The sequence below is a fragment of the Zonotrichia leucophrys genome, chromosome 2 (genome assembly GCF_028769735.1).
Source record: "Zonotrichia leucophrys gambelii isolate GWCS_2022_RI chromosome 2, RI_Zleu_2.0, whole genome shotgun sequence".
In the NCBI taxonomy this organism is placed as follows: Eukaryota; Metazoa; Chordata; class Aves; order Passeriformes; family Passerellidae; genus Zonotrichia; species Zonotrichia leucophrys.
The window spans coordinates 135,808,379-135,820,316 of NC_088171.1; positions in this window are offsets into that span (position 1 = coordinate 135,808,379).

An 11,938-nucleotide genomic window follows, 5' to 3' on the forward strand; every position below is an offset into this window, starting at 1 on the left:
TTTAGAAGTTGGTGCCTATTTTAGACCTGAATATCTGAGTTTTACTTTAGTATGGCTGAAATTAAGTGAGATGGAGGTAGCTAGCACCAGTAAGTATTCCTCAGCCAAAAGCATGACAGATCTTTGAGCTGGAGCCCCGGGACACTTCAAAACTCATCCTCCATGATATTAAGAGAGTAACAAAAGCTGCATAGGTCTGCTGGAGGGTTGGTATCACAGGTGTGAGGGGTAGCTCAAGTGTCTTCCAGTGACTTTTGATGACATTACAGGCTCTCTGTCATGCAGGGAAGTATAAGGCAGTACACTTTAACCACCAAGGTCACAACGCTCTGTGGAAGCTCATGCATGAATAGGCACATTGTATTAAAGTACTGGGTTTAGAAAACATGTTAGTAAGTAGTATAAACTTTCTTATCTCATTTAGTAAATGCTCAAGTGGTGAAACACTAGATGTTTACATAATGAAATACGAATATTGCTTTCACTACTTTGAAGACTGTTGTATCTGTGGCCTACATTTTGACTCAGTAAATTAATCTGATAATTTGATAAATTAATTCTTTAGTCTCACTAGTCAATTTTCTGCAAGCTTATTTTAACACCAGACATCCTCATGAAAGAATTACAAGTATTCATGTCTATACTTCTTATTTCTCCTATACATTGCTCTTGAGTCCCAAATAAAGTTGTTTGGCTTTCCCTTGCTGGGATGACTAGAGCTTTTTAAACAGGAAAATGATATAGATGCAGAAGATGGTGAAGCACTTCAGTGACAAAAGGCATTAACAGGTAAGCTGTTGGATGGTGTTTTTTTTTTTTTTCCCTAACATCTTTTGTATAAGAGACAGCATTATGTAAACATGAAATTTAAAAATTCCTTTATAAAGGAATTTTATAAAGGTCACTCTGTTTACTGAGAAAGACAAGTACAAAATGGTTTTTGGCTTTTAAGTTGACCTTTTATCTAAGTAGCTCTTGCAACACTCATGGAAAATGAGTGTGAAGGTTTTTTTCCTATATTCCCATGCTTACTTGCAAAGAGAGCTCCCTTGTCTTTGTGTTTTAACTGGTTGACTTCCTTAGCACTGGAGGCCTGGGAAGGGGCACCATAGGAACTACCAGGTATTGTCCAATCTCCCCTCCTCTTTTCAGGCTATGTACAATAGTGTTTCCCATACATGGAAGTGCATAGATTACATTCATTGCTGCTCTAAGTTTGAACCATTTAAGTTATCTGCTAGGAACTGGTAGTAAGAATCAGTGCTTGTGTGATTCAAAGAATATATCTGGCCAAGCTAATTTTAGTCTTGTGATAAACCACAGGAAAGCTAGTAAGTAGTAAGTTTAAAAAAAAACCCCAAACAAATAAACAAACAAACAAACACTCCAAAAAATAAGGATATGTGTTAAACTTCTCTTTTTCTATTATTGCATCCAAGTTCCTGCAAAAGCCTCCATGGAGATAACAGAAGGAATTTTTCATAGTCTGTCCAACTTTTCAGCACTGGAGTGAGAGTCATATCTGTTTATATTCTCATATTTCATGTGTTACTGACCTGGTAGTTGTAATAGTGAGCTGAAGTGCAGACAAAAAGGCATTTTGATCCTGAGATATACAGAGACAATCTGAAAAGGATTTTCTAAGCCTGTCCCTACACAGCTTTTCCATTTTGCATTAAATATTCAAACACTCACTAGGCCAGGAAGAGGTAGCGAGATTTCTGTGCAGACTGACAGCTAAGGCATCACCAAGAGATGGGTACCTGCTTCAGGGCTTGCTCTAGTGAGCAGGTAAATATTTTATAGAAACAAGCAGCTTCAATAAGATAAAAGATCAGAAATTCGCATCAGACCAGTAACCCAGATAATTCCAGTTGACAGTATGCTCTGTTAAACCAGCATTTTGCACTACCCAATGCATGCTGTCCCCTCTTTCATTATACATGGAATATTTTCTAATTCCTCTTATTTCATATATTCATTTTCCAATTATTTCAAATTTTGATCATCACAAAAATATTTACAAGCCTAAAAGCACCTCTAAACCTGTTGGAAACCTCAGGTTTATCTTTGAAGAAGTTCATATGTATTTCTAGTAGTTCTTTTTATTTGTTTTCTCTTTATTTTATTCTGCATTTTAACCAATGGCAATGATGAACTTGTACAATTCGAGTTTCACCTATATCATATGTTTAGTCCAGATCGTAGTCCTAGGCTTGAGTAATATCCAGCCTAATGCATGGACTGGGAGGTGTGAGTCAGCTGGGAAGTGTGACTAAGAGCTGAAAAGGAACTGCTTTTTAAACCACTTCTCACATGTGAAGACAACACCTTCTAGCTCTGTGGTAAAAGCCAGCTTAAGCCATCCCCCAGCTGCCTCTGCATTAAAGCACTCTGATGTCTGGCCACAAGATTTAAAATGTTTGCTTAAAGCACTGTGGCTTGAACTGGCGGTTTGACACTGACTTGTGATCAGCCCTGAACACTCAGGCATGGGTTGGTTTTCTTGTTCTCTAAGAGACACCACCTAAGAGTAGAGATTCAGTCCAAGGCACTTTAGTATCCTTTCCTATCTATTTCTGCTTCTCAGCACAAGTTCCTGTCGAATATTTCTCTTTCCACACTGCCCATGTCGGAGCACACTGCCTTAGAACACCTGGCTCTTTGTTTCCTAGGGTGAGCATCACAACCAGGGCTTGGGGTGGGTGTGGGTGCAAGCATGCAGCGTGCACATCTCAGGGGACATGTGGTTCTGGTGGCAGCCACAGAGGCAAAAAGTTTGACAGAGTCCAAACAGCTGCACAGAATGAGACACAGAATCAAAGGCCTCCTTACAGGCTGCTCAGGCTTCAGCATTGTCTCTGTCCTTCACCATGTCCCAGCCTGCAACTCCTTAGGTGAGGCTGGGAGACACACAGAGACATCCCTGCCTGAGGAACACCGCCTGCCGAGCCGCTCCTCCGGCTCACAGAGCTCGCTGGGGCTCAGGCAGCAGCATGGCACATTCACAAAGTGCCACCGCTGCTAAGGGACACCGGCAGCGCGACACACCGATGGCACGGCTCAGCTCCACCGGGATGATGAGCACAGCATCCACGCTGGGTGAGCCGATGGCACGGCTCAGATTCACCGGGATGATCAGCACAGCATCCACGCTGGGTGAGCCGATGGCACGGCTCAGCTCCACCGGGATGATCAGCACAGCATCCACGCTGGGTGAGCCGATGGCACGGCTCAGCTCCACCGGGATGATCAGCACAGCATCCACGCTGGGTGAGCCGATGGCACGGCTCAGATTTACCGGGATAATGAGCACAGCATCCACGCTGCGTGAGCCGATGGCACGGCTCAGCTCCACCGGGATAATGAGCACAGCATCCACGCTGCGTGAGCCGATGGCACGGCTCAGCTCCACCGGGATGATCAGCACAGCATCCACGCTGGGTGAGCTGATGGCACGGCTCAGCTCCACCGGGATAATGAGCACAGCAGCTACGCTGGCTCGCCTGACTCGGGTCCACGTCCCTATAAAGAACTGTGGGCAGTGTTTAATCGCTCTGCCACCCTGTGGCCCTTTCAAGAATTTAAGTATGAAAATGCCAATTAGAAAATTGTGGTGAATCGATACTCCACAAAAGAAAAAGACTGTTAAATTAAGCTAATTTTATAAAGGAATAATTTTTAGACAATACAATCTCTGCACATAATTAAAAACACAAACATATTTGACTCCATCATTAATTTCCCTCCTCAATGAACATCAAAAATAACTGCCCAATCTAGTAAAAATGAAAAAGTCAGTAAAACACAGGATAATTCAATATTCTTTTTCAGGAAGGCAGTTTGCAAGTATTTGTCTAGGACTTCCTGGGTTCTCAAAGTATTTCTGGATGTCCTACAGGGCTGAAGCCATGAGATTAACTTAGTAGAACATGATTCTAAAAGAAATCAGAATCTACATTGTGCTGAGATATAGCAAAATTATTTGCTATGTCCCATCCCTCTATTGAACTGAAGAGAAAGTATCTTCAGCGCTATTGAGAACCAGAATTCTTCAGTGTAGAAAGAGTTCTTCTGCAGCTCTGCATCAGGGTAACTGGATGCCAAAAACCTGTTGGAAGGAAGCATCAAAGACAGAACTGGGATGAAACAGAACCATATCAAGGTTCTATCATAAGACCAAATTCAGGTGTCTTTAAATAGATAACTGGTAAACAATATTGCCAAGGGCTGAACTGTAGTGGGAACACTGTTCTGCTCTCAACAGCTCAGCAGGAAAAAAACATGTAATAATCAGTCTGTAGTTGTTGAGTCCAAGAAGAAAATTTCACCAAGGTGTACTCCCACAGGGAAGAAGGGTGAAATGAGGATAAAAAAAAGTCCAGGAAGCACCAACAAAGAGGATTGGTGAGAAAAGCATCCCATTAAAAACAGAAGTAAGATTTGGGCTGGAGAAAACAGAGGGAAAGAAGCTGGAACAGCAGCAATAAAGCCATGATGAGGGAGGAGATGGAAGGAATAAATTTTCTATGTGAGGTTCCTCAGAGTTTTTCCTGGTATTACACTGCCTTCAGAGCAACTGTCAGAGAGACAAGACCTTTCCTCCCTATCTGCACTGACTTCTCTCTCTAGAGAGGAGCCCTCCAAATTGTCACTGTTAAAGATGTCAGTAGAGAAAACTCACCCAGAAGCATCTCAGAAGGCCCACTTAATGCACATCCCCACCATGGAATAGGATCAGCTACACCTGTATTTTTTCTATGACACAATTTGGCAGACCCCGGTGTTCACTCCCCCAGGAATGGAACCTGCATAGAATTTTTAATTAAAGCTTTCAAAGTTTTTAAATTGCCTTTGAGGATTCTCTCATTCAAATAATTAAATTTTGGAGGAAAACACATTTAGGTCTCTGAAGATGGGCTTAAAGGGAAGTATTTTGCCCCATGCCTCATACAGGATCTCTTCTGAAGCAGTTCATGATGAGAGCAGTCTCATCATCCACTTACCAAGCAATTTCCTGGGTTGAAGCAATTCTGTTAGGTTAGGTCTGTGTCAAAACTGATGACCCAGTCTCCAACACTTAGGCAGGAGAAGGTGAGAGGACAAGAATCTCTCCTAAGTGTACAGGCAGTGAACTTTTCTGAGTCAACAGTGACTGTGGATCTGAGATGCCAAAACATCCAGTGAATGGAAAATTACTTGTTCTATCTGGTTATAACCTACCACATTATGTCAAATTGTTCAACATCTCAAGACATTGACAGCCCTTTTGATAGCAGCCCCTCACTACTATTCAATACTTACAGAGTTGTAAGAAAAAATTGAGATACTCATTTACACAGTGATTACAATGGGAAAATGGTTGTCCTCTTAACAAACTGGAGTTTAATAACCAGTATGCAGCAGCAGAAGAAAAAAAATAAAGATGGTTAGCATCTTCACAGAAAAATACCAAAAATATAATAGACATGGGATGCTTTAGGCATAGGGCCTAGTACCTGATGAGGGGGGTAGATAGAAATCTTCAGAATAAAATTTTTCCTGCAGAGATGTCTGCAGAGTGTTTCCACTTTCATGTCAGGTTGATGGTTTGGGGCTAAAAAGGGCATGGGATTAGAAGGGCTTCTAAGTATATTGGGGAGGAAGATGTGAAAGGTATAGCCTGCTCATCTAACATTTCAGCATTGGGAAGAAAGTTGAGAATAACAAAATCGAGTGAAATGGTAATTCTTGTACAGTTACAGCCTGAGATTGCATTATTCATCTTGACTGAGAGTGAAACTAGAAGGCCCTACAAGCAGAAGCATGAGAAACACCTAGAATGTAACAGAATCAGACATTTGTTCTGCAGCTCATTCCAGCATTAGATTTGTTGGACATAATTTTCATTATTTCATTTGTTCATTATGATTTACGTGTTCATTTGTATTGCATTTTATTCTTTCCCATATAAGGCTTCTGCTCCCTTTGTTACATGAGCTTTTCCCATATTGGCTTATTCTCATTGAAGTTTTCATCTTGCCATTTTTCACTGTCATTTTCCTGTGCCACTCTATTCCTTCATTGTATTCTCTCTACAAATAAAATACTTGATGCATTTTCCTGTTTGGGTTTTTAAAAATATTTTGCATTAAATGGCTGTAATTTTTGAATTAATTTGATTAATCTATTTATTTATTTTAGATTCATACAGAAAGTGTAAGGATGTAGTTTGCTGGGATATATTTGTAGTATATATCCTCAGCAATGTCTTAAAAATTAATGATAAACTAAAAACCACCCACTCTCTGAGGTTACTGCTATGCAGATAGCATCTAGTCAAGAAGTGAGATGAGGGGATAACTTGCCAGATGACACATACTGGTATTTAGTTTGTCAGTATTAATAAAGTCTTCAGACTGAAATTAGCCACAAAATTCTCTATACAATATTTTTAAAACTACATTTATTTGCATCTATCTCATGTAACCTCTCAATATTAATAATAACACCATTTAAAATATCTCTAGCAGCAGGTGTTTATGTGATTAAATTTTAGGGACTGCAGTAAAGTATTGATGCTAATTTTCCCAACTAGCAAAATTATCTGAGTCTGAATTACAGGCTTTGCTGTGGTAGAAGCACTCTGGAGATCTACCCAGAAAATGATGTACAGGGAGCAAAAGATTTTAATGATGTACTCATGCATGAACTAACGTGGCTGACTGACATATATTCTAAATTTAAAAGGATCCCTGTAATTATTACATTATTGAAAGAAACAGCTTGCTTTTTCATGGCAATGTGAACAAAGATCACAGCACCTTCCCCCACCCATTGCACCAGTGTTTGCACTGGGAGGACTTGCTGTGCAGCAATGAATGTCCTGGCTGACTGGCTGAGACTGGGAGAAGCTCTGAATGTAGGCTGGGTACCAGCTTGCACAAGTTTACCACACCTTATCTTCAAATCAGTGCTGCATGACTGATCCTCTGCCTTTGTTTGCAATTACACATGCAGTCCCTGCAAAGAAATAACATACAAAACAGGTCTCTAATTGCTGGTTGTCTCATAAGCAATGAGCATCTGGGTTCTTGCTTGTCACAACAGTGTGCAGTGACATTCTCAAAGTCAATTCCCAATTTTCTTGACCATGTTTGAGCTCTGACTATTTGGTGTATGCTCTCCAGCTTTGTGGCTGAGCGTTTCTTCTCCAGTATTTCAAGGCCAGAACCAATTATATGTCACCAAGATACTCCAAGCTATTGTATGGTTTACATGAATATTTAGGCTTGGTTACAGCTGTTTATTTTCTCCTAATTTAAATATATGTGGTTTGCTGATATGTGTATCTCCCTGGTGGCCTGTTAAGATTGACAAGACAGCCTTGGCTGAGGCAGCAATGAGCTATCTGGTTATTCTACTAATTGGCTGAAATTTTCTCTGCTTGAGTCTTGGACTCATTAGTTCCTGCCTTGTGGTGCTTTTCTGGCTGACATCATCAGGTATGATGATTTTACTGGGATACAGTAATACAAATAAACCAAGGTCTGCAACACAGAATATGCAAGCCACTGTTTTGCTATTTTACATTTCACTGCTAAAAAAAGAAAAAAAAAAAAGAAAAAAAATTTGAAGTATGTCTCAATAACCATGGAGAGCAGGATTGTGTGTGCTCTGGTGATTTAGGGGGTCTGAACCTGAATATTGTGATTAAGAGAGACAAGCACATCTTTATGGACTTGTTTGACTCTTCTGTGAATCACAGTAATTTTGACTTCCACACATCTCCCAAGTTTCTCAATGTGTTGCATACAAATTTATTCTCTCCTGTTATCCATTACTTTCTGTTCTTTTCATCAGTAATCCCCTAGTTCTTATATTTAAGACAGACTAGCCAATCATTATCCAGGATAGGTGTGCACCATGGATTTATACAATGGCATAATAATATTTCCTGTTTGGTCTTTTCTCTTTCTTGTTTTCCTAGGAAGGAAATGTAACACAGACATTGTAGACAGTCATTCTCCCGCTGTCTCACAGGAGTCTGTGATGTGCTGAAAGAGCTCTAACCCCAGTCATACCTAGAGCTTTAGTGGTCACCTTCTGTACTGAAACACAATGAGCACATCCTATGGCCGGTATTTCTAGACAATGAAAAACTGTCATTTAAAGTGTGAAAATGTAACACACATGCTAATTTACATATTGCAGATGGCATTCCAGCTGAAGAAAGAAATCCTTGAACTAGGGTTATGAGGCTTTAATCAAAATGAGTCTCTCTTGTGAAATAATTTCCAAGAACTGTAACTGTGAATTGTGTAATTATCACTGAGCTGATAATGTGTTGCTATATTCAACTTTGGCACTGTGTCAGTTTTTCCAGTGCTGGCTTTATCTTTTTTTTTTTTCAGCTATCTCTGTTGTACTTTGAAGAACATCTGTAAATTTCTAGTGTGTACATCTTTGTCATTTGAACACCCCATTTCATGTAGCCCTATTTTCTCCCTACATTTTACTGTAGAGCTCCCAAGCACTTGAATTGCAATCATACTGGGAAGTCATCCCCCTAACATGCTACCTAATGACTAGAGCCTGACAGTGGTACCGTGCACTGTTATCTCCTGCTTCACCATTCTGTGTTTCAGTTGTGGAGCTTTGAGTTCTTTGATTTGATTTGTCACAGATGCCCTTCATTAATTTAACAGCTCACATCTCTGATGTTTGAGTTCTGGGAAAGATTAAACAGGGCCAAGGACTTCAAAGGTGATCATCAACCACATTCCATTAACACTAATTTCCATTAACATTTGTCAGTTGAAAAACTATGTCAAAGCTTCTCTTGCTTGAGGCTTGACTCCATTGCTGCCCCGTCCCCAGCCCAGGTGAGGATGCAGAGGCTATGTGGCAGTTCAGCTTTATGCTGACAGGTGCACACCTTGTACCTCACACTCACAGCAGCCACTTGAGGCTTCCAGTGGGCACCTGGGTGGACTGAGAGCAGCTGGTGATTAGTTAAGTCAGGATGGCTGAATTTACTGCTTCCTCAACTCTTGCTTCCATTCTCCTACAGGTGAGTTTCACCCCTGCTTGTACCATCATGTTACATGCTCCTGACCCCTGACAGCTTCAGTCCACCAGACCAGCTCAAACTCAAAACAGAACTCATTTATGCTATAGCAACTTCAAAGCAAATAAATAACCTAACAGCATCAATATAAAATAGTTTCAGGATCCTACCAAGCTCTCTTGCCATGGCGTGCATTTCCTTATAAATTGACAGCAACATTGATAGTTCATAATCTCATTTTCTCTGTAATTCAAATTCATTAAATGATTCATCCATGTTTCAAGAAACCAACTTCATGAGTTCCTAGACAAACCTGTTTTTGTCAGGTCACTGCTCTAAAGCAATTTCAGTGAAAACAGATGCATAATTCTAGCTGTTTCCTGAGAAATGAGACATCTCAATTGATTTATGTCCATGTGTTTGGTGATAGGTCAGTTGGCTTTTTAGAATGGATCAGAGCAGCATTCCCCCAAGTAGGGTTTTCAATATATCATCCAGCCACTGATTTCTATCAAAATTCCAGGAAATTTACATGCCAAATTTGCTTGACCTTAAACAGCAGCTTCCAGAGGGGTAAACGAGGGACAGATAGAGAAAGATGGCAGGCAGCACAAGCATACACATTTCAGTTCCAAAATATAAATATATATATAAAGCATCTTCAACCAGAATAAACAGGATAAACAAAACTGATTAGAAAAATTAGTAACTACTACAAATGTTCCTGACTAAAGATCAATGCCAACTCTTGAATAACATCCAGTGATTTAATTCCTATTGAGTTTCTGTTACATAGCAGATCTCTTAGGGTACAAACTCCATGAACCCATGCCTTGGAATCAGTTTCTTGGCTATACCAGAACTTTTTTTTTATTTCACAGAATGAAAAGTAGAAAGAAGAAGAAGCAGGTGTGCGAGGTCATTGCAAAATTGCACAAATTAAGGTATAAATTAAAGCAATCACAAATAAGCTTAGTAACTATTTCAAGACTTGCTTGGTAAAAAGTGATTTTCTGGTTTACCTGAGAGGTGTGCGTGAAGAAATTTACATTAAATCAAAATGTAAGTCTCAAACAAGGCTATACACATATCAGTTTGCACCTATGCATTACTAGAAACTAGCCAAAGTTGGAGTGCCTCTGGTTTCCTGTGTGCACAATGATGGTATTTCCACCTTCCAAAAACTGAAATAAAACATGAAAACATGATAGATTTCTGAGTCTTTGAACAAGCCAATGCACATGTGTTGTGACAGAAGCAGCTGCCTAATAACTTCAGCCAAAGTTTCTCCAAGGCCATTGCCCCATTGGCACCACTCAGGCACCACCCTCTGGAGAGAGAAGATGCCTGACTCAGTCACATACAACAACAGCTGGTCTCTGCCAGGCTGGGACTGAACGAAGCCAGCTCCATCCCACCAGCTCCTGCTGCTGGCTCCCACATCATAGGGGTTACAACCTCCTCATCTGGGTCATTTGGTACAGACTTTTACCAAGCACAGAGGTACTCTGCAAGTGGATAGACATAGGAGCACTGGGTAACTATTTGTTAGCTGATGAACACAGCAGCTAGGGCTAACACACTACCAGGCTGAGTGCTAATATGCCCTGCAGCAAAAACCAGTGAGTGTCTGAGGAGCCAGTTGTCGTGGGCAAGGCAGGGAAGAGGCATCCTGTGCTGCTCCCTGCAGAAGTCTGACTCTCCCAGCTGCTTAGCTGCTGTGCTCTGAGCCTCTGCCTCTGTTCTCTTCCTATGGTTTAAGGACATCAGTAGACTTCCCCTTGAATCTCTGAGCTGCAGGCTATTTCCATGGCAATAATTGCACATGCCTGTGGCTTCCACTCATTTGTGTCGTGGCTTCAGCTCGAGCACTTCCTCACAGCTTCCTCTGGCAGACATAGCCACATCAGGCCACAGCAAGAGCCTGAGCTGAGCCCTGAGTCATGGGGTGACAAACCTCTAAACCTCTGTGTGGAGGCTGTGCAAGCCTTTTCCTAAGGGGTCATGTGTGGATGAGAGCCTGCAGGCAGCTGCCCTCGGTCAGACTGTCCCCAGAAGGACAAAAGGACCTGTGGTGAGTGACACCAGTGTGGGGCAGCTGCCACAGCAGTGCTTTCCCACCCACTGTCACGTCCCACTCTGGTGGCTTGGACCCTCAATATCCCTCTCTCCACACTTGCTGTCATGCTCTGGTGTCAAGGAAAAACTTTGAGAGTGGCACAGTAATGCTCCAGGCTTGGGACACGAGGCTGGAAAGCTGTCAGGTGGAAAAGGGATGTTGGTCAGCAGTGACTGAAAATGAGCCAGGGTGTGCCCAGGTGGCCAAGAAGGCCAATGGCATCCTGGCCTAGATAAGAAACAGTGTGGCCAGCAGGAGCAGGGCAGGCATTGTCCCCCCTGTACTCAGCACTGGTGAGGCCACACCTCGAGAGCTGTGTCAAATTCTGGGCCCCTCACCACAAGAAGGACATTGAGGGGCTGGAGGGTGTCCAGAGAAGGGCAACAGAGCTGGGGAAGGGTCTGGAGCACAACTCAGGTGAGGAGCAGCTGAAGGAGCTGGGGCTATTTAGCCTGAAATAAAAGGAGTTTCAGTCGAGACCTTATTGCTCACCACCATTCCCTGAAAGGATGCTATAGCCAGGCAGGAATTGTCCCAGCTAAGAAGTAACAGGATGAGAGGAAGTGGGCTCAAGTTGCACCAGCCGAGGTTTAGATTGGACAGTGAGAAAAATGTCTTTACAGAAAAGGTGGTCTGGCACTGGAACAGGTTGGCCAGGGGAGTGGTGGAGTCACCATCCCTGAGGTGTTTAAAAGACACGCAGCTGTGGCACTCAGGGACACGGTTTAGTGCTGGACTTGCCAGTGCTGGATAAAGGGTCGGACTTTGTG